Here is a 24233-nt window from a genome sequence, read left to right as displayed (position 1 = left end):
CTCTTTTTTTTTTTTTTTTTTGGCGGTACGCGGGCCTCTCACTGTTGTGGCCTCTCCCGCTGCGGAGCACAGGCTTCAGATGCGCAGGCTCAGCGGCCATGGCTCACGGGCCCAGCCGCTCCACAGCATGTGGGATCTTCCCGGACCGGGGCACGAACCCGTGTCCCCTGCATCGGCAGGCGGACTCTCAACCACTGCACCACCAGGGAAGCCCATATTAAAACTCTTTATTCAGAAAGTATAACAAGTCATAAATTTCTTAACAAATCACATCATTTGTAAATGTGTAAAACTGTTGCTTCCAAGAAGTGGATGTACATAGGCCCCAAGGTCCAGAATAAAATTGAGAAGCACAAAAAACCCCAAACACACAAAAACACAAAGATCACCAAAATCGAGATTATGCATAGAGTTATAAAACAGATTCACAGTGTGAAGCTGAACATATGTTTAACACGTGTTCAACTGAACACACATTCAATTCAGAGCTAATTGGAAAAACCTTTGTAATTTTATTTTTTTTCCTTTTTTGTTTCAGCAAAAGTACTTATTGAACCATGAATTCTTACATCTATCTTAATAGAGAATAATTTTCTCTATTCTCCTTCCAATAAAAATGAAATGTAATTCATCCAAACTGATGTACAGATGCAAAAACATATGCTAATAAGCAAATAATATTTTTGATCAGCTCATTTTATCAAGTCTCTATCCCTACTCCCAAAACCACAAAATCAGACAGATTTTAATATAAATTATATTTTTAGAAGGAAAGAGAACTTGCCCAAATTTAACATCCAAGGCAAATGACATAATCCTGACTTGAAATCAGATCAGTATGACTCCACAAACTGCTTAGAAATAGAATCTTTTTTTCAAAAATATTTTCTGAAATAAAACCACTGTATATGAGATTAAGAATATATGTTTTTCTCTGCTCCTGACTGGAAGACAGTTATCATCTCTCAAACTCAACATTAAAAATAAGTAAAGGGCTTCCCTGGTGGCACAGTGGTTGAGAGTCCACCTGCCGATGCAGGGGACACGGGTTCGTGCCCCAGTCCGGGAAGATCCCACATGCTGCGGAGCAGCTGGGCCCGTGAGCCATGGCCGCTGAGCCTGCACGTCCGGAGCCTGTGCTCTGCAACGGGAGAGGCCACAGCAGTGAGAGGCCCACGTACCGCAAAAAAAAAAAAAAAAAAAAGAAGTAAAGAAACTGCAAGCATGAAAACAGGTACCTGATGTGAATGATTAGTAAGCTGGAAGAAAGACAATCAGATGTAGATTTTCTGCTGGGTAGACGGTAGCCAATGAAGGAAAAAGTAACGGAACCAGCAGATATTCAGCCTCAGGAAAAAGGATAAGAAATCTCTAGAGTAGACATAGTAACATCTTACAGTGGCATAGCTCTTAACAGTTTATCAGTCAGGGTAATGGTATAACCACCTCGTAACACATAAAAAGTCCCGAGGTCCAGATGGGTTGATTATACAGTAAGAAATCCAGATATGTTAGTCTTGCAGTAAGTAAGAGCCTCCAACTACTTTTATTACCTTCTCAACTCACCACAGCTGTCCCTAACTAGAGAGGTACTAAAGGCAGAGGATCCAGGGTCAAGGTTTTCAAAACTCTGACATACCCACAAGGGTGGAGTAGACTGACAATCAGCAATTGTGCTTCATTTTAGTATCAACTGTAATGGGGAAGAAATAGTTGAAAATTTAAAAAATATATACCAAACGGTGATGGGTTATTTGTAAAGAACTCTCATGGCTTACATAATGATTTTATTATGAGATAAGAGGCTTATATGTAATATTTTTAAGTTAGGGTAAAATTGGTGTTCAAAAAAGTCCACAGTTGATTATTTACCTTTCTATTAAAGACAGTGACCTTAAAGCAAAAGAGTGCCTCAGCCACCTAGGACTTAGAGAACTCTCGAATTTCTTCCTCCTTTCTCCCATCTATTTATAGATTTTCTTTTATATGATATATATCTTCCCAAAAAATTAAGTGAAATTTTATTTTGTATAAATCAAATAATATTTCAAATACATTAAGGGACTATATGATAAAGGATCCTTGAAGTAAATCCTTCTTGTTTTCTCATCTGAAACACCACTCACTAATTTATCTTTTGTAAACTGATTTACACATATCTTGTGTTGCATAACGCAGCACACGGCCTTAAAGGTTCTATGGTGCAGTCTTTACCTCAGACTGTATAAAAGAAAGGACTCTCTAGTTCTGAGCAGGTCTATAGACACTAGAGTGATCATTTTCAGTCAGTTTCAGTTAGGGAAGTTATTTATCTGGACTAATACGAAAAATACTATTAAAATAATACGAATGGATAAAGTTGACAAGTTATATTTTTTCTAGTTATTGGTTTAAACTATTGTCACCTATCATAGCGTCAAAGCTACTATTAAGAAATCAACATGAACCCAAATCCCTTGGATCCATACTAGATTTACTGAGTCAGAATCTCTGGAGCTAATCTCTAAGGCATGCTAAATTTTGCAAAATATTATTCAGATGAATTTACTTTTGCCAAGCCATTCAATTGTTTTTTATTCTAGTCTAAAATTCTTCTTGTGCTTTCCTATTCCAATGTGAATCTAGTTTGCTAAGCCTGGATGAACATTTTTCTTGATTAGGAGAATGTGCAACAAAGGACAACTATACATAAAATGGTCAGGTTTTTCCTGATAAACTGTTATTTATAGATTTTGCTCCCCGCTAGCTCTTTCAACAGAAATCTCTGAAAACTATCTTAAATCAGCTGGGTTATTCACTTATTACTTGCTTTCATGGATAATAATATAACTGTTGAAGAGCTGGAGGTGGGGAGAGAAGAAGGACTAATTTATGATGTAATAGGCATTGTGTTGTCCTCATTTCATTCTCAAACCATCTTAGGAAACAGGTATAACCACCATTTTAAAAAAAGGAAAATAAGAATCATGGTAGCTGAATAATTTGCCAAGGCTTATATAGTAGAGCTGGGGATTAAAATCTAGTGCTCCTGACTCTAAGGATGTGCTCCTACCACCCAATAGCACATTTTCAAATGTTAACAAAGACCACAATCAATATAATTAGGGCTCATATATTTTAATAAGGGGTGTGGAGATAGGAGGAAAAGAATGTACTTTCCTATTCCTAAACAGAAAAATTACATAAGCTATTTCACATTGTGTAGAGATTTCCTTCAATATCCCAAGTCCACAACTTAATGGAAAGAAATATCTATTATTTTCTTGAAGTTTTATACATTGTTTCCTAAAAAGCATGAACATTTGAAAGAAAAAATCCTTCAAATAATAAATACTCCCAGGGCTTCCCTGGTGGCGCAGTGGTTGAGAGTCTGCCTGCCGATGCAGGGGACACGGGTTCGTGCCCCAGTCCGGGAAGATCCCACATGCTGTGGAGCAGCTGGGCCCGTGAGCCATGGCTGCTGAGCCTGCGCATCCGGAGCCTGTGCTCCGTGACGGGAGAGGCCCGCATACCGCAAAAATAAATAAATACTCCCAAATACTCATGTTTTATTTTCATTTCCAATTTTTCTAGCATATTATAAACTTATGACAAAAACATGATAAGTAGATATCCATAATATAAACTTCAACTGGCCAAAGATGGAGGGAAGGTTGTCAATTGAAGCAAAAACTATATAGACAGTCAATAAAGTAACGAGTGCAATGACAATGTGAAAAAAGACCAATCATCTACAGTCAGAAAACGTTGACTGGCAATGACATGGCTTAGAGGTTGCAGAATATTTCCTTTGATGATTTTATATGGGGATATTTTTTGTAGAAGTATCATTACTTACACAAATGATATGGAATCTAGGAGCATGTTACATAAAGGAGGCAGGACGATAACCTCTATAACAATGTACATTCTGCTTGTCCTGTTACTCAGAACATATTCAATAATATATAGTTTAAATTAAAAATAAATATAATTTTCCTTGTGAAGGTAATACAAATGTTTTCATCATTATGTGCAGGTGGCCAAATAATTTTTTTTACATTTATTTTTAAATTCACATCATCAAATAAATCTTCCTTAGTTTCAGCTATTAACAAATGATTATTAAATAGCGGCTACTGGGCTTCCCTGGTGGTGCAGTGGTTGAGAGTCCGCCTGCCGATGCAGGGGACATGGGTTCGTGCCCCAGTCTGGGAGGATCCCACGTGCCGCAGAGCACCTGGGCCCGTAAGCCATGGCCGCTGAGCCTGCGCATCCGGAGCCTGTGCTCCGCAACGGGAGAGGCCACAACAGTGAGAGGCCCGCGTACCGCAAAAAAAACAAAACAAACAACAACAAAAAAAATAGTGGTTACTATTCATTCCATTAGTGTCTCTAGGAGCATTTTATTAAACCACTGGACTAACAATCTCTCCTATTTCTCCCTGAACTTGCACAAGCCCAAGGTAATATAATTGGTAAGTTACATTATCATTTTACTCCATCACACTATCTGAATATGTAACATCCATGTAAAAAACAGTTTTTAATAATCCACATGGGATTCAAGAGCCAGTAAAATACTGTAAGTCAAAATTCTACTAAAAATTGCCACTACTACAACTGTGATAAAACTATATGCTATAAATGTAAAACAATTAATAAATCCAGCAAAGAAAGAAGCTCTAGCATCCTGAATCTAATATCATTACATCTGTTCATCCTGGCACCACGACCACCATACAGAAATTATAACTGAAATATCTAAAGTAATTCTGATTTGGAACAACAAAGTTGCTCCTTGTATCTGGGCTGAAGATGTGATAAAGGACAATGAAGAAGACAAAAAAAAACTACACATACCGAGAGGTAGGTAAAAGAAATGTGATTTATTCTCATTAGATAGCCTGCAAGTAATTTTAAAATTTAAGACTAATAATTAAAATTTACAATAACATTTATGTCATCAAATGTCATCAGTAAAAACCAATATTGACATTAGGGACATAAAAACAAGCAGATATCTGTGATGGCAATACATATTAAATAGATAGACAGAATTAATTCTACCGAAAGAGAAAATACTAAGGATAAAAAATACTTTAACTATCACTATTATTTCTCCTGAGAAAAACTGCAAAGTCAGAATAAAAGATTCAAACTAAATACCAAATGCTCTTTTCAAGATCCATTTTGAAACAGCCCAAATATAAGCTGCTTTTAACCATGAGTAATTACATTAATTCATAAATACCTAGTCAGATTCTGATGTTGAGAAATGAACTGTGTTTTAAATATACTCCATCTGTGCTTACTGTTTTACATCAATGATATATTTGCTTTCAATTACAGATACATAAAGACAATGCCCTAAACAGTCTGATGAAAACATGGTGAAAGACTGGATCAACCCTATTCGTTCTGCTCTACTATAACGCAATTACTGGAATAGCATGTCCACCGCAGTCGGAAGCTGGAAATATGGTTTCTAAAGTCCTCTCTAGCAGTTCTTGACCAAGACACTTGTAATATTCATTATCTATGGATGTTATTTTATATTCATTTATAAAATAAGGAAATTATTGCCTTGAGACAAGAGCCTAGAGACCCATCCCAGCTCTACTCTGACTACATTTATAACAAAGAGGTCTAAGGAAAGACACTGAATATCTCTGAACTTCAGCTATCTGGAGAAAAACCTGAGATCTTTGTGAGGTGGACAGTTTTTCACCTTTGGATTTGATGAAATCTTAAGATCAGTGTACTGGACATCCTTCAAAACTCTTTGCCAGTTCTTCCTTAACAAACTCCAAACTTGAGTTTCTTGAACCATTGTTGGATTTTAGACATGCCTATTTCACAATGAACCCTTGTCGTACTTCATCATTTTCTGGAAGAATAACATAAGGCTGGGGTAGTAGCCCTTATTAATGTTTTCCTTGCATTTGATTCCAGTTATGGAACAAAAATGTGTGAACTAATATGACACCTTGGTACTACCATAAAGGGATAGGAAGAAGTGTCTTTTAACAGATAAATACTTTAAGTAATATAAAACATGTAGTTTGGGGTCACTTCTTTTAAATTTAATAATCAAATATAGATTTCAGATAAGTATATGCCTTCAAGCTACTCTGAATATAAACATAATTCTCTATAATGATGACATAGTTTTATTGTCATATACTTTCACTTTCTGAGGGCAGACAATTGACTGTGCTCTATAATTGCCACCAGAATTTAATTATTTCCAGAAATAATGACTTAGTACTAAGCACTTTAAAACAAAATGATAATAATTAACACTTAATGTTTACTTTTCTAAACATTTTACTTGTATTAATTCATTTAATACTCATTAATATGGTTAACAGGATTAATAATAACCCTATAAAGTAAGTACTATTGTTATCCCTTAAGAAGATAAGGAAAAATGATGATCAAAGTGACTATGTATTGATAACATACAGCTTCTAAATTGTGGAACAAGAATTAAAATTCAGATGATATACAGACAAACTGACCCCTACCAACTGCCCATTTAAAGTCGGCTTCATAAGCCAAATACTTAAAATTCTATTCACTTAAGGCTACAACTGAAGACATCAATATAATGGATGTGTTTATTAGATAACCAATATATGTCAAGTGGAAAGCAAGAATCTTCGAGAGATATAAAAAAGTATACGATATAGTCCTCGTTCTCAAGGGACTTATAGTCTCAGCAAAGAGAAAAGGCATTCATATTAAGAAAAAAAAATCAAGTTAAATTGAATACCTGTAAGTGCAGACGGCAATCAGAAGATGAAATCAAAGTTAGCAGAGTTGTTGGGGATAATTCTGGGCAAAAGTGAGAACTGAGATAGAAATATAGAATGTAAGACTAACAGCATTCAGATGGGTAAAATGAAGAGAGGGAAGTGAAGAAAGAACACTGTGTTTTTATTTATGTACATTTGTTACTCCAATAGTATTTGTTAGAGTCGTGCTTGTCTGGCATAGAAACACCAAACTCAATTTTTGTCCTGACTGCCTAAAAGTTCGGACCCAAATTTTACTCTGGCCACAGCAAACTTGTGGCCTTTCTAGATGGACGTAAGTATTTCCCAACTTTTCCTCAACTCTATTTCTCTTTATATTGCTATTTATTCACTGTATTTTATTTTTCTTTGGGGCGGGGAGGTGTTAAATAGTATTAATCCTTTGTGGGAAATGTTATATCTGTTTCATTAAAATGTTCATAACGCATTTTGAAGACTGATTCAGACAACTTTATTAATTTAAAATAATTATGTGAATTAAATCAAATAATTTCTTAGAAGCTAATAATTATAACATCCTCAGTCAAATTACTGTTCGGCATCAGGTGAAAAAATGGCCTACCAATTGACTGACTTTTTCTTTTTACAACCTCTTCAGTCTTTATGTTAACCTTGGTAAATATTAACCATAATTTTTATTCCAAAAAGTAAACACAACTTTTACTTTTGATTGCTCCATTTCACAAATAAAGAAACTAAAGTAGAATATGATTAAAGGTCATGATCAAAATCACTTTGGTAACAGAAAACAGACCCACTAATAGAATTCACATTTACTCAATATTAATATTCACTACAGTAAAATATTTCATGAACACATCAAAATTTAACAAAATAAGCAGAATTATTTCTGCCTTAAAAGTACAGACAGGGCTTCCCTGGTGGTGCAGCGGTTGAGAATCTGCCTGCTAATGCAGGGGACATGGGTTCGAGCCCTGGTCTGGGAGGATCCCACATGCTGTGGAGCAACTGGGCCCGTGAACCACAACTACTGAGCCTGCACGTCTGGAGCTCGTGCTCCGCAACGAGAGGCCGCGATAGCGAGAGGCCCGCGCACCGCGATGAAGAGTGGCCCCCGCTTGCCACAACTACAGAAAGCCCTCGCACAGAAACGAAGATCCAACACAGCAAAAATAAACTAATGAATTAATAAACTCCTACCCCCAACATCTTAAAAAAAAAAGTACAGACAGCTGTCAATAAAGTTGTTATATTTAAAAAGTGCAAATGAGGTTGAGAAACATTCTCTATCAAATTTTGCTTATCATTTGGACTATTAACTTGCAGCTATCTCTGTGGCCACTTGATAGTTATAAATTTTCATTCACAGGTATTTATTCTGAGTGCCTGTTCTTTTCTATAGGGATTATCCTTTATATTATATCAATTACTTTGGCATTTTTAATTCAATTCAATCAAATAAGTATTTATTCAGCTTTTACTATAACATGCAAGGACTAAGATAGGTGATAAAGTGACCAAATACTTAAAAGTGAATAAATAATTGCAATTCAGTGTGATATTTCTAAAAATGAAGTATATGCATGATGCTATAGGATTGATGGAGAAAGAATAATTAATTTTGCTGGAAGAAAATCTGAAAAGTCCTCAAAGTAAATGCCATTTGAGACTCTGTATTCTCAAGTTTGCCAGTCACACAACTCATACCTGTCCTGCAGGATCCACTCCCCACTCCTAATGAAAGTTGGGAGGTATTTTAGATGTTCATGAGTATTACCTTCTAGAAATCTAGAACTCTGATAGTTTCTGAGTCTAGTATTTTCCTCAGATAGTTAGCTACTCCGTTTCTTTCCATGTATAAATACTAAAGAAGATTTTTAAAAATTTTCCCCTTCCACAATCTTCTAAATTTAATCCTTCAATCAAGAGTATTCAATTTAGCCATTCCATTGTAAATTCAGGACATATGAATTTTGTTAAATAATAAGTAAATAAGTGTAATGGATTGTCAGATGTTTTTATTTTGCTTTGTTTTAACATGCCCCATGCAAATCCAGTGTGTGTGTGTCAAAAAGGCTATATTGCAGTTCTAACCTCAGGAATATGTGAAAAAATGTAGAAGAGGTATATTTGCCTGTGCAATTTAAATGTTCACCACTTACTGGTTATGACATGACTGATATTAAAGTGAATGAGAATTAGGTTATAAATAGGGTCTTTTCTATTCTATTCTATCAAACAATTCTTTTAGAAAGTGAAAAATATTAGTAAAGTGGTCAGTTCATCCGATACAGCAATGAGCACTGTTGCTCTGGTAGCTGCTCAATATCATTAACTTTTCATTTCTTTAAATATGTTTTTCCCTTAACAAACTCCTCTCTTTATGAGACTACCATTATTCCCAAAGGATTTCACTGTTTGGTGCTTAAGGCAATTTCTTATTAAATTCTCAAGAATGCAACTTACATTAAGCTGAGGCAAAAGAGTTGAAGTGAATTCAGTAACTAGTTCAAGGCACAGTTTTCTGATCTTCCCACTTATAAAAATGAATATATTTTAATATTAGAATTCCAGAATATAACAATATTAACATGAAGAGAGCTCATCATGAAGAATGCTATTTTAGTGGATGCCAAAGAACTTGTTTCTTAGTGGTCTCCTAAAATATTCTTGTGGATTATGAAGAGTGTGCAGTATGGCAAGGGCAGCCATGACAATCCTATATGTGGAAATGAAATGTATATTATATTCAAATAATCTTTTTCAAAAATAAATTACATATAAATTTTTACTCTAGATAGTCATCTATAGTGTGGCCCATGCTATATTGTAGTAAATGAGCCCGTAAACCTGAGTTCATTAGACTGGAACTATCTACTATATTAAATACCTAAAATATTCTTAGTATGAGTACGTTGGATATTATCTTTGAAATGTTACATATGTAGGATGTATAATTTTTTCCCATTTTTAAAATTTTGTATAATTTTTTAATGACTATAAAATTACAACAGCCTTTAGGGTTTCTGAAGTTTCATGACTGTCCTTAATTCCTATCAAAGAGCAGCAAAAACTAGCCTGAGAAACTCCAGTTGGTTTACAAAGAAAAGTTGCTTTTCATTTTATGCGGCCCTGTTACAATTAGTGTGAAATACTGACACTTACATTCCTGAGTGCAATAAGAGCAGGATGGAATGGTTATGGCAAATAATTGGACAGTCTCCAGAGAGGCTGTGAGAAATACTATTAGACCTCCATCTGCTGGCTGGAAATTCCAGGTTCATAGGGTTTAATGCTAGCTAAAATAAAAGGCTTTGATGATTTCTACCACTCCTTTTCAGGCTTGTACCCACCCCATCTACTTCCAAAAGGACTTGTGACAATTTATGGACTAAAACATCTGCATAATTAAATATTTTAAGCTAGTGATCACTAGAAAGGCTACATTTTATTATTTCTGTTAAATTTCTTATTGCATATGTGTGCTCACATAGTGAGCAAGGGTGATAAGACTTGAAGAGGAAAAGTTTATATTAATTTATCTTGCAACATAAATTTTCCAATTATACAGTATTATGCAGTTGTATTAGCGCACCAATATGGTTCTGTTTTAACTTAGTTCCAGATCTGACAACCAAACCTAGTTTTCAAAGTAAGTCTTTTTTTCAATAAATTGAATATCCCAGTGCTTTAAAAAATTCAGATAAGGCTCAAAGCTTCCCTTTTAAAAAGATCCTTTGACACTTTTCATAAAAGGAGCTCTTTGCTTGTGGCTGGATTTTAGGACTTCCACGAATCCCTTGAACATTCAATGACTTGGCTTTACGTAACTATATGTGTGTATTTATGAAAGATCCAGAAGCTTGCTAATGAGAATTGCTAAAATAAATATATATATTAAAATATAAGATTATTTCTGCCAAACCATTATGTGATACAAAGTCATCCACTGGGGTGTATTTACATGTGTTACTGTAATGGACAGTAAGACAAAAAGAAATCCACTGAAGGACATTCCTTCTTCTGTCTAGAGTTATGGTAACCCAGAGAACACACCAATCTCCTCAGGAATACCGGTATAAATTTTTAATACGTGAAAAATATCCACACTATTCACCTGTGACTGCTTATGAAATTCCCAAATGGTAAGGTTCTTACCAAAGCAAACCCCGAAGCATCTAGCATTTGAGCTATTTCATTCCAGAGAAAAAAAATTAAAAATTTTTTTAGAAATAAGAGTAACTGTTAGTAATAAATTATGTCCAAGTCACTCCAGCACAGTGTATTTCAATCACTTCAGTATTTTTATCTCCCCCAAAAGTGTCAGAAATGAGACATGAAAAACTATTAACTGAATCATTCACTCACTGAATAGATGTTGTTGTCAGTTTGTTCTTTGGATGGAAATAATGAACAACTGATTTATTTATAACTGGTAATTATGATAATACACCTTCATTTTCCACCCTTTTCAGTATATTATAGATATTTTATAATTGTCTTATTTCATACCAGATCTAAAATCATAAGCTTCCATAAAAATTTCTTCTTTCCCAGGCTTTTCCATAGTTTCCTTTGATTTGGGGTGTAATTAAAATATTTTAACTGACTTGGTTCTCTTGTCTTATTTTTTTTCTTTTCATTTTCTGCCTAAACCCTTGTGGAATTGATCCATATCTTAAATTTATGCAACTGGAAACTGAACTCTGAATTTTAAGTAGATGCAGAATACATTTATATAATCACTGTAGAGTGAATCTTGTTACCATTTACTTGATCAAGTTTACCTCATTTTTTTTTTTTCTGAGATAGGGGGAAACAGAGCAGCTAAAGAAAGATAATAGAGGCAGACTTTGGTGCTTTGTGACCACCTGGATGGGTGGGATAGGGAGGGTGGGAGGGAGGGAGACGCAAGAGGGAGGAGATATGGGAACATATGTATATGTATAACTGATTCACTTTGTTATAAAGCAGAAACTAACACACCATTGTAAAGCAATTACACTCCAATAAAGATGTAAAAAAAAGAATTAAGGCAAGAAGACTTATTTCATCCCATTTTTCGATTATTTTTAGAGCAGAGAGAAACATTTCCCTTGAAGTTTTCATCTCTAACTCTGAAATCAATTTTATCTTTTCTATTCAACAACATTCTATTTAACATTCTATTCAACATTCAACAATTTTTCTATTTTGCTGCATAATATGTTCCACATACACTACAGTCTTCCCTCAAAATGTACTACAGGTCCATATAAGAAAAGACTTTGGGAATATGCTTCTACATTTAATTGGAACTATTGTAAAGGAAAATATTCATCACATTATAAAACATATTCTTTAAAAGAGCATGTGAGAAATTTTATTTCAGAATTAGGTCGAGGGAACCCCCCAACCCCGGCACCCCGAAGATATGGTTGTGCTTTGTCCTCAATGAATGCTAGAGCCCTGTAATACATCCTATCTTTACATCTCCGCTCAGGAACCCACAGCTAGGGTACACCTGATAACATGGTAACCAGGTTAGCCTTCCTGTTAAGCATCCTGGCTTTCTTCTTTTTTTATATTATTTCCTCTTTGTAAGCCTATTTTGTTCATTTTATTTCATATGTCTTTTGTTATAAGCAGGCTCATTATTTGTTAGGGAGCAAAATGTACAAGGAAATAAAATAGAATTGCTATTCTAAAAGTATTTTTGATTCTTATTTCAACAGTGGTATAATCTAAATTTTGGAATACTCATTTACTTCTTTGTAGCATCATGCCCACTTTCCACTATCTCATCATCTTTAGATTTCCCATTCCTTAATTTTTATCTTCCTTATGAGCTATAGAAACAAACTTACAGACACACACACATAGACACACACTCACACAGCACACTCCTTCTCCCTTCTCCCATATACTGTTCTTCAGATATAAAGATCACTAAGCAAAGAAAGACATACATTTCAATATATTTTCCACCAGCAGAAACCTATTCTCAGGTGCTGGATTAAAGACACTAACAAAGTATATTATCAAAAGAGCTAATGAGGGTTAAAAATGAAGTTCTCAAGAATTTTTAAAAAGTATTTTCTTAGAGTAAGCCAAAAGTCTATGGGTTGTCATTAAGTGGCTCTTAACTATTTTCTAATATTAAATTCTACCTTAAAGTTAACCTAGGTATAGCTTGTAGACCATAAACCATGGTTACTATATTCCAAACATTCATTCCTTCACTTCTTTTACAGCCTAAACAACTCCTTCTGAGCTGCCGAAACTCCTCTTTCTGAGCTGCCCATCTATCCCTCCAATCCCAGCCCCAAATCAAAAAGAGACAATTATTTTTTTCAGGTACATCCAAGTTTACCCATATGAAAATATCTTCAACATGATTTCATGATCCTCTTTAAGTGTCTCCCTCTACTTACATTCAGAGAATTGGGGTTAATATGTGAGTTAAATTCTGAAACTTAAAATGTAGGTTTTAGGTACCATGTTAATAAACTATGAAATAAATATGAACAAAATCTCTCAAATTGAGGTTTAAAATGAATGTAGTTTTCATACCTTGTCCAAAATTTAATCATGATTAACTTCAGTCATAGATCATAAAAAATTCATAAAGGAAAAATAATATTTTGTTCACAAAATATATTAATTCATTTACATTTAACATTTCATGTGTATTTATATGATTAGACACTAGCCCAACTGCCAGATTTATGAAGCATGCAATAAAGACAAACTTAAAATATAATAATTCTCACTTGGCATGCAAATCCCATCTTTAGTTGAAAGTCCTAGTGCCCTGTTATTCCTTAAAATCAGAGAAAAGAGATCAAATGCAAGAAAAGGAAAATCAAGAAAGTATATGTCAGATATTGTATTCTGTTCCCAATTATTGTATAACTCCTATTTCACGAAATTTCTTTGAAAATTAAAGAATAAATGGGTATTAATGTACTAACTATATATCTAAAACTAACATGTTTAATAAATTAAAATTTTGGAATACAAGGCCTCTACATTTATAGATTTGACTTACGCTCAGGCAAGGTTGTAAATTACATTTCAATTCTGTACAACCTTTGTAAAAACAGAGGTGTCTTCTTCATAAATAAAGCAAAATGAATTTACAAACCTGTGCAATATAAAAATACAAGTAAAAATCTTATTTAAGTAAATTATTAAGACAAGTTCATACAAAATATATCTGTTCTGGAGTCTCCATGTATTTTTTCTTGTTTCTCATGCCATTAAGTTTTGTTATACTATATATATGGATGCAACTGGGACTATCAATACATTACTACCAGCACATACATAAAGTTGGGTAAGAAATTTGGATTAGTGGCTCTTAATTTTTTTTTTTCTAATCCTAAATACTTAAACATGTAACACACCATCAGCAACTCATCATAACAGCGGTGCTCAGTGGTGTGTGTGTATGTGTATATGTGTGTGCATTATATGTGTATGGTTTAATGTGTGTGGTGGGAATGGGGCAACTGCTGTGGAGAGGGCTGTCACCTTCTATGTTTTTTCTTGGCGTTTCTCTGCTAAGCAACAACCCTAAAGTGTGTACTTCAATTACCCCATTTTTAAAAAATCGCATATCTTCATTCAGGTCTGAAGCTCAGTCCTACAAATATAATGTAACTTTGGGTCAACCCCAATCAAGAAGACCCTAAGGAGAGATCTGAGCTGTAAAAATTTATATGTGGATATCCAAGAAATGAGTTTATATATCTAAGAAGCCTATAATAATCTATCTTGGAGGATCCTGTAGTTGTCAGTTCAGAATCTCCATGGTTCTCTCACAAAAAGCCCAGGCCATTTCTCTGGAAGCCACTTTGGTCTGTATACACCATAGATTTCATCTATGGTGTGATATTTGACTAACTTCAAGATTATGGCAACACCAACTATCTAGGCTTCACCCAAAGGCTTCCTGGAAGCAATTAATCTGACAAGAGTGCAAATGAGACAATTCTGGTCACCCAGGTGATCATGAAAATGACCATGGGGGAAATAAGGGAAAGAGAAACAGATTCAGAAGTATGCTATAGATGGCACATTTTTCAGCAACAGATTTACACCAATACTTTTAAAGGATTCTATGATAGGAAATAGAGTTAAGGAGAGTAAGGGAAAAGGAAAAACTGGATATTCAGATCGTAGAAGAAGAAAGAGCCTCTCTTTAAGACAGAGTTGCCTCTTTTTTTTCTAATAACATTTCATCTAACACTTCCTAGGTCAAAATATTCAAATGAATACCTAGAGAAATTTAGCAGTTTAATCCTTTCTGCTTACTCCTATACATTATTTTCTAACATACATTCCTGTTCAGTATTAATATGTTTCCTCAGTATTTGACAACAATTTTTAAATAGGTATTTTCTTTTTCCTAGCATGTTAAAGAACACTGAACCAGATCTTGACTAGATGAGTCAACTATTCCCTAGGTATAACTCCTGGAGTTGTATTAATTTCATTTGCTGCAGTGGCATAATAATTTACCATAAATGGCTTAAATTACAGCATTTGAACATGTGCCAGGAAATAATACTTTTCCCCAAAGCAAATGAATCATGAACCTGAAATACATAATGCACCTTGAAGGTGTTTATAATTCTTCCAAGGAGTGACTTATCCATATGATAGAACACTGAGCGTTTGATCTGAGTGGTGACCTTCCAATAGCAATGAATAGCATTTCAATGCTTTGGAAATGTTACTATGAAAAATAAATTAAAATAAATATGTAAAGTGGGTAAACACAGAAGTTTTTCTGGTAGTGCCTCCTTTGGGAGGTGGGAAAGCTGGACACCAAGAGCAATAACAACCTTAGCTTCCCTTCCTTGAGTTTTTGTAGAAAGGCCCTTTTCCTTATGCTCTCCAAAATAGCTCAAATACCTATGAGGAAATTTGGTTGGATTTGAGAGTCTCAAAGCAAGTGTTATTAAAGTTTACATAAAGGAAACAAACAGTCAATACCACAGAGAAACTCAGTATTACTTAGTACGATAGTTCAAATAAATCTGTGCATCCTAAAGCCTAACCACTTAGAAATCAGTTTTGGAAATTAACATATATATTATCCCTTATGATCTTGTTTTCATGACAGATATGGATCCATGAAATACATAAAAGAAAAACTAAATATGCTCTAAATAGCCATAATTTTAATATGTATGTATATATGTATAACAATATATATACATATTAAATATATATATTTGAATCTGCTAGATATACAGTATGCCCTTAGATTTATGCATCAATTCAATACATATTTATTGAGAACTTAGATATTCAAGGCACTGATAGGAATTAAAATAGAGATGTAGATGATGGTCTAAAAGAGGCTTAAAAAGGAATTCTGTCAAAATTCAGAATAAATGAAACAAAATTTTAATCACCCATAGTGGGAAACAATGATGATAAAAACCTAAGCCAGGCTGCAGTGGAATGAACGACAGAGTGAAAAGCAGAATTCTGGCTCTGATCAGTGTGGCCTTTGTCAAGGTCAATTCACTTTGGGGCTTCTGTTACTTTATCTGAAAAATGAGGGAAATTTAACCATGTGATCTTCAGAGTCCCCTCTAGCTCCAACATTAGATAAAACTATACTCCATAAGCTTGATTTAAACCAGAAGGTGCAAACCTCATTCTTCACTTGTAATGGCTTCACTGATGAACAGCAATGTCAGCTAAAATGAATTCCATCTCTTTTTTCCCTTCCTGACTCCAATGTGATGGAGGTACCAGTTAGGAAGAAAATAGCACTGAGGAGTTGGTATTCACAAAAAGACAGAACTGCATCCAAAATCATGATACTATGATTATGGAATTATAGAATTATTATTTCCACACCTTAACGTTTTGAAAATAGTTGATGAAAACAAACAATGAAAAGAAGAATAGATAGACAAGTAGAATGTCAGTGAAAACAACTGGGAGACAAAAGTGTATAACTATTTTCTTGTTTGAACTTTTAAGAAAAATTAATGTGTAGTGATATTTTATTCAAAAAAATTAATATGCAAATTCAATCATGAAACCATGGCAACCACAGGATAAAAGGTAAAGTTTTGTCATTAATTTGAAAATGTCTTGGTTTGAAAAAAGTTTAGTAGTAAAATCAAGGTTAAATGAAATATCATGAAGCTGTGCAATTAGGTTAATAATGAGGTGCCTCAGGGATCAGTGCTAGCACAGGTGTTCAATATATTTATTAATGACTTGGAAGAGTTGTGAATAATATGGAAGCACATTTGGATGACTTCAAGATATTTATAGCAATCAAAACAGGTGAATGACTGCTTTTCTTGACCCATTCACGAGCAATTATTTAACATATTACAGCAAATAATCAACAAGAGCAAATTAATGTGAAGTGGGTAGAATTACACGAGTTTTCTTAATATGCTAAGAGCTACTGAAATAGTTACTGCCTTTCAGGCAAGAGTGGGCAGATCTAAGAAGACATCTGTCTTCATACTAAAAAAAAGCCTGGAATAAAGAAAAATGCAAGAGAATTGTTACTTAAACCAATATGTATTGCTGAAAAATTTTGCACACCAGAGTCTTGCTCTACTGCTGGGGCGGGGCGTGGTTCCCAAAACCACACATTATCTGGTGTCTAATCTGATGATGTTCTAAATAGTTTCCCATTATCATCCACTCCTCTCTGACATCTGGTGATTTACTGGAGTTCCCAGATGCCTCTCAGGTGAGTAACATTTACAAGGGCCTCCCCTTATGGCTCTATTATAAAGGACTTCACTGATATTAACCTTTATGCATTATCTTCCCAAACTGAAGATCACAAGGCTTTAGAAAAAAGTAATTCTTTCTCATAAGAAAATACACCATCACTCAAAAATAGCATGAATTATTTTACATTCTCCCCCCACCCCACCCTGAGGTTATTTAATTATCGTGCATACCGGGAAATCTTAAATGTAGTATAGTTTCAATTATAATTCACTCATTCAAAAATATTTTCTGAGTGCCTCCTTTATCTAAGGCATAGTGGTAATAAGATGAATGAAAAGAACTAATAAAACATGGAGCCTGTCCTAAGAGAAAACTTAGAAAGCCACATCACCCCTCTCATGAACTAAGCATTTCTCAATCCTGGCCTATATAGATAACATATAAATGTGTAATTTCATAACAAATTTGAAACATTAAAATTAATAAGAATCAGTACTGCTTCTCTAGGAATATATAATAATATTTTTAAAGACAAGGAACTATTTTCTGCTACCATTTATCTTTTCTATCCAGGGAAAGACTTGACCTATGGTATTAATTCTCTCATTTGAAAAGTTAGCTTTGGTAGTCCTCAAATTTAAGGAGAAAATAAAAGATTTCTAGCCTATTTGAGACTGAGCTGATAAACCAATATAAATAGAATGAAACCAAATACTAATGCAAACATCAAACTGTCTCCAACACATCTCTACAAAATAACCCATCAGTAAATGGAAATATGTGTGAAGCATTGAGTGCGAATTTTTTTAAGATTTGGTCAGGTGTCTCTATCCTGTATACATTCCTGATTGGAAGTTTCAGATGTGAACATACAGAATAATTCATCCATGGTCTCAGAAGAATCTGTAGACTCTGGGAATCTCAATGTTAAATGGGACCTTAGAGTTCATTCAAATATTGCTTGAACTATAAATTTTCTCTGTACCATGTGACATGTCACCACCAGAGATTTTTTTAAAAGCTCATTAATAAAGCTAAAGACTCATGGTAAAAGATAAACTTTAGGTAATTAAATGACTATGAACCTTTGTTAGAACCTCAAATATACTTATTAATGACATTTACTAGAAGGTTTGGAACTACATATCTGAAAAATAAAGTTCACGATTTGGAGAATAATTCACATATTAGAGGGATGACAGTTACGTTAATTCTTCTTTCTAGATTTTTCAATAGCTGTAGGTTATTTTACAGTGTGATTTAGCATAATTATAGCAAAAGAAAACAAGTACTGAATGAGAGAATTCATCAGCAGGTGGTCAAGTGTAAACAGTCTATCAATCATGCTGGTATTTTTAAGCATCAGCAAATTTAATTCCATCTCTAGGGGAGTAAACTCATACTTTCAGGTATGTGGTACATCATATTTAATTTTAAGAACATTTTAGAATGTGCCTTGATTATAAAATAGTAAAAGGACTTCCCTCGTTAGGTTTCCTAGGCAGGCAGAAAGTAATGATGTCCCTAATACAAATCAGGCATTTTAAAACAACCAAATAGTGTTTCTAAAAATACATCTTTGCTCTAGGTAAACAGATTTGTCATGGTAAAAACAAAACAATCTGGATCAGGCCTAACACTATGAAACAGAACATGAAAATGGAAATAAAAACAAAAATGAACAAATGGGACCTAATGAAACTTAAAAGCTTTTGCACAGCAAAGGAAGCCATAAACAAGATGAAAAGACAACCCTCAGAATGGGAGAAAATATTTGCAAATGAAGCAACTGACAAAGGATTAATCTCCAAAATATAGAAACAGCTCATGCACCTCACTATCAAAAAACAAACAACCCAATCCAAAAATGGCCAGAAGACCTAAATAGACATTTCTCCAAAGAAGATATACAGACTGCCAACAAACACATGAAAGGATGCTTAACACCACGAATCATTAGAGAAATGCAAATCAAAACTACAATGAGGGGGCTTCCCTGGTGGCACAGTGGTTGACAGTCCACCTGCCAATGCAGGGGACACGGGTTCATGCCCCAGTCCGGGAAGATCCCACATGCCGCGGAGCGGCTGGGCCCGTGAGCCATGGCCGCTGAGCCTGCGCACGCGGAGACTGCAACAGGAGAGGCCACAACAGTGAGAGGCCCGCGTACCACAAAAAAAAAAAAAAAAAAAAAAACTACAATGAGGTATCACCTCACACCAGTGAGAATGACCATCATCAAAAAATCTACAAACAAATTCTGGAGAGGGTGGAGAAAAGGGAACCCTCTTGCACTGTTGGTGGGAATGTAAATTGATACAGCCACTATGGAGAAAAGTATGGAGGTTCCTTAAAAAACTAAAAACAGAATTACCATACGACACAGCAAACCACCTACTGGGCATACGCCCTGAGAAAACCATAATTCAAAAAGACCCATGCACCCCAACGTTCATTGCAGCACTATTTACAATAGCCAGGTCACGGAAGCAACCTAAATGCCCATCGACAGACAAATGGATGAAGAAGATGTGGTACATATATACCATGGAATATTACTCAGCCATAAAAAGGAACAAAATTGGGTCATTTGTAGAGATGTGGATGGACCTAGAGACTGTCATACAGAATGAACTAAGTCAGAAAGAGAAAAACAAATACCGTATGCTAACACATATATATGGAGTCTAAAAAAAAAATGGTTCTGAAGAACGCAGACATAGAGAATGGACTTGAGGATATGGGGAGGGGGAAGGGTAAACTGGGACGAAGTGAGAGAGTAGCATTGACATATATACACTACCCATGTAAAATAGATAGTTAGTAGGAAGCAGCCGCATAGCACAGGGAGATCAGCTCCGTGCTTTGTGACCACCTAGAGCGGTGGGATAGGGAGGGTGGGAGGGAGACATAAGAGGGAGGGGATATGCGGATATATGTATATGTATAGCTGATTCACTTTGTTATACAGCAGAAACTAACACAACAACGTAAAGCAATTATACTCCAATAAAAATGTTTTTTTGTTTGTTTGTTTGTTTGTTTGTTTTAAAAAAAGGGGGCTTCCCTGGTGGCGCAATGGTTGAGAGTCCGCCTGCCGATGCAGGGGACACGGGTTCGTGCCCCGGTCCGGGAAGATCCCACATGCCGCGGAGCAGCTGGGCCCGTGAGCCATGGCCGCTGAGCCTGCGCGTCCGGAGCCTGTGCTCCGCAACGGGAGAGGCCATAACAGTGAGAGGCCCGCGTACCGCAAAAAAAAAAAAAAAAAAGGGATACAGTTTTGTATTGATTTACACAGAGAAGGCAGATCTGGTTTTCTTCTCAAAACTGAGTTCATAATGATTAAATAAATTTAATGGGCTTTCATTCAATTCCAGGTGTTAAATGTCAGCCAATTACTATGAAATGACTTTTTTACTTGGATAATCCATTGCCTATCGCATTTCTCTCCTGAATCAAGTGAACAACTCAAGTTCGGCTGATCATCGTTATCATCCTAGATTACAACTGAAAGCAGCCATCTTATCCAGCCCACACAGTTTGACTCTACAAGCTCACTCTGGTGAAGAAGGGTACACATTCATGTAATACACACACCGGCTCTTCAAGGTCAAATGGCAAGTTAAGGGAAAGAAGACTGTCCTGAATGAGTGTTAATACTCTTCCCTGTACCATGGCTTCTGGATCTTAAACTACTCTGCACTTCACTAGAAGTTATGTGGCATTTGAAACACCTCTGAATGTGAAAGAAATTTGTGATGCCCAAATGGAACAGTCAAGAAAATTGAGCACCCTCCAGAAAATAGAATCCTGGAGATGTTGTGAGGGCACCTCCTGCATGACAATGAGAGTTACAAGAGAGAAGAGAACAAAAAGATTCCAACTACTGCATATATCTTGTTTATTGCCCATTCTCTTGATGAATACAGTGGGAACACACAGGCTGATGAGATTTCTCTACCGTACAAAGAAAAGTTATCCTTGTTTGATAATACGTATCATAAGTCTTTCCTAAACACAGACGACATTTAAGTTGTCATTCAACTATACGGAGAAAGAACTGATGTTGGGGGCATTGAGTTACAATACTGTACTCTTGGGGTACAAATGAAGCACACTTATTGCTAGTAGTCACTAGTTGCTAGATTTCAAATAGGAACTATTTGAAATAGGAATATTTCAGAAAGAACTACTCTCAAGGTCTCTATTTTCATTGTACCTCTTTCAATTTTACCACAGCAACAATAATCCCTGAGCAAGATTCCAAAGCTCACACAAAAGCATTTCCTCAAATGCCTTAAATCTTCCTCTGCTCTCAATTTCTTAAACAAATGTGTGTGAAAAGGGCAGGCACTCTGGGGCGTGACTCACTGATAGACACCAGAGTGAATCATGAATAGACAACTTGATAGGGAATCGAGGGAGTTAAACTGTAAACAGTGACAGTATATTAGTCAGTGCATGGGTGAGGAAATGGCATCCTAAGGGACTGTTAGCCCCAAAGTGTCTCCTCCACAGATCATGCAACCTAAAACTCCTAACCATTAGATTCATTCCTCTCATATACTGCCTGCAATACAAAGTATTTTAGTTGAAAGAATCATATCTGGAACAGAAAGCACATTTCAAAGTAGTTTATAATAACTCCTTATTAGTGCCCAGGGGTGCTGGCCACAATACAAGTAAGTTCCAGTAAAGCAGAAAGATGTAAGGAGTCACAATCTCAAGCGTCCAGAGGGTCAGGCAGGTGCTGAGCATGAAAAAAAAAAAAACAAGACAAGTGCTAATGTCATTTGATCATCAGCCTCAATGTCTGCAAAATAGGGAGTAGGGGGGACTGAAGTTTTAATAAATGAGAGAGCCCTTGTCTCATCTAAAAGGGGCAGCTACCACTGAGCTCCAGAGGACTGTTGCCAAACAGGAATATAGGTCCGTATCTTCCAGTTTTTTCTAGAGAAACCAAAAAATCTCAATTTTTGTGGGAAGTTTCTGATATTCAAATGTTATAAACTAATTCAATTTTTTTGTGTAATATCCTGTGGGTCAACAGTGTTCAGCCCAAATCAGATATAGCTGAGGGACAGGTTTGGCCAACCTGTTGATAATTTCCTATCTAGAACATAGAGAAGGGAGGTTCAAGTGGAATGAAGGTGCGTTCTAGGCTATTAATTAAGAGACCATATCAGGGCACTAGGGGAAAAGGTACTCAAGCAGAGTCTGCATAAAAACCTAACTGCAGTATGCTGTGTGTGATGCGCAAGTACATACCCTTTTTAGAAAGCATATACATTTGGATTAAAAAAAAGTCTTTAAATTCTTTTTAACATTATTTAGTTTTACCCTGTCTTGTGCAAGAAAAGACGCAGGATAATGTCACCAAATTTTCAATTAGACAAAATTTAAAATAGATTATGAATGGAAGACCTAGAAGAAATGATGTTAGTAAAAATGAGATAAAGAATACCAAATGCATGCTGAACATAGTCAAAAGAATAAAAGCCTCATAAGCCATTAATTTATAAAACTGATTATTATGTGCATGGGGAGGTGAGGAAGTGTTCATTATTTTGCAAAGTTCAGTTTGCTTTTTTTAAATGCAGTTTGGTCTTCAATATGAATGAATATATCTTGCTCATAACTAATAAAGTAATGAACACCTATCAGAATAAAGGAGTATTTTATGTAATTTGATTGTCTAGATTCTATGTTTTCACAGTAAAAAAAGTGTTATTTTTAAAGGCTGTCTTTCTGAGCCTAAATAGAGGGCAGAACAGATCCCTTCTTAGACTTCTTTATACTCCTTTGGCTGAAAGAGAAAGATTTTTCAATAAGAAAAGGCACTGTGAGTTACAGAAACATCGGTCTGATGAGGCTATATACAGGATATATTACCAGCAATATTCCAACCTAATGCGTCAGAATTGTACAGCTCTTTTTAAAAAGCTACATTAATAAAAAGTAAGCACTTTACCAAGGTAAATTGATTGTTTTTTTAAAGGAGAGAAAATAATAGGATGATGCAGGATCAGCAGTGGTAGGCATTAGTGTATTCCAGTCTAATTTCAACATCAAATCCAGACTATTAAATACAGTTTGGAAGGGCTCAGCTCTTAGAGTATCAGAGGATGTGCAGCCCATGTGTAATGAAGACGCACTCCTGTAAATCAGTGGGTGAGCATCACACATTCTGATGAACGAAGCATAGAGGCTGAAATTAGCCAAAAAGCTCTCCCTCCTTACTCAGCTTCCCTTAATAAAACTGGTAAGCTATGGCCACAGGGACCAGCACACAAGGCATTTAATTTTTTTAAACAAATATTTATTGAATATCTACCACCTGATGGGTGATAAGTCTAGAAAAAAATTATTCCAGCGAAAGTCCAGTTAATTCATGCCAACTCAATAGGCTCTATTCTATACGGAGAGTTGATTTACAACTGCAACATAATGCAATTACAATAATAACTGTAGTTAATCAAAACCACTAGTTAATTTTATTTTTATGACAAAAATACTGTCATCAAAAAATCATTAACAACAACAGAAAAATGCTACCAGACATCCGAATACCTTCCTTAACCCATCTCCACTTCTAAATCTACCACCTCACACAATAAAAAATCCACCTCTAAGGAATGACCCTGGAGTATTGCAAAATGTTCAACTATAACAGGCAAAGTAAACTTTCATAGGATGATCTATTTATTGACAAAGAAAAGCAACATATAAACTTCAAAAAGATCTTCAGTTGCAAGGAAGGAAACC

General features: G+C 35.3%; 1 protein-coding gene and 1 long non-coding RNA gene across 2 annotated transcripts in view; one reads left to right on the top strand and one right to left on the bottom strand.

The window, feature by feature from the left end:
* CTNNA3 (catenin alpha 3) overlaps positions 1–24233 on the bottom strand; it is a 1581323-nt gene that overhangs the window by 1090814 nt on the left and 466276 nt on the right. The window lies entirely within an intron of this gene.
* On the top strand, positions 201–11370 carry LOC137209299 (uncharacterized). The gene is made up of 2 exons (XR_010935980.1): positions 201–4848; positions 5332–11370. It is a non-coding gene; the product is annotated as an uncharacterized lncRNA (long non-coding RNA).

The sequence above is a fragment of the Pseudorca crassidens genome, chromosome 16 (genome assembly GCF_039906515.1).
Source record: "Pseudorca crassidens isolate mPseCra1 chromosome 16, mPseCra1.hap1, whole genome shotgun sequence".
NCBI lineage: Eukaryota > Metazoa > Chordata > Mammalia > Artiodactyla > Delphinidae > Pseudorca > Pseudorca crassidens.
This window is presented reverse-complemented; position numbering and strand designations above follow the sequence as displayed.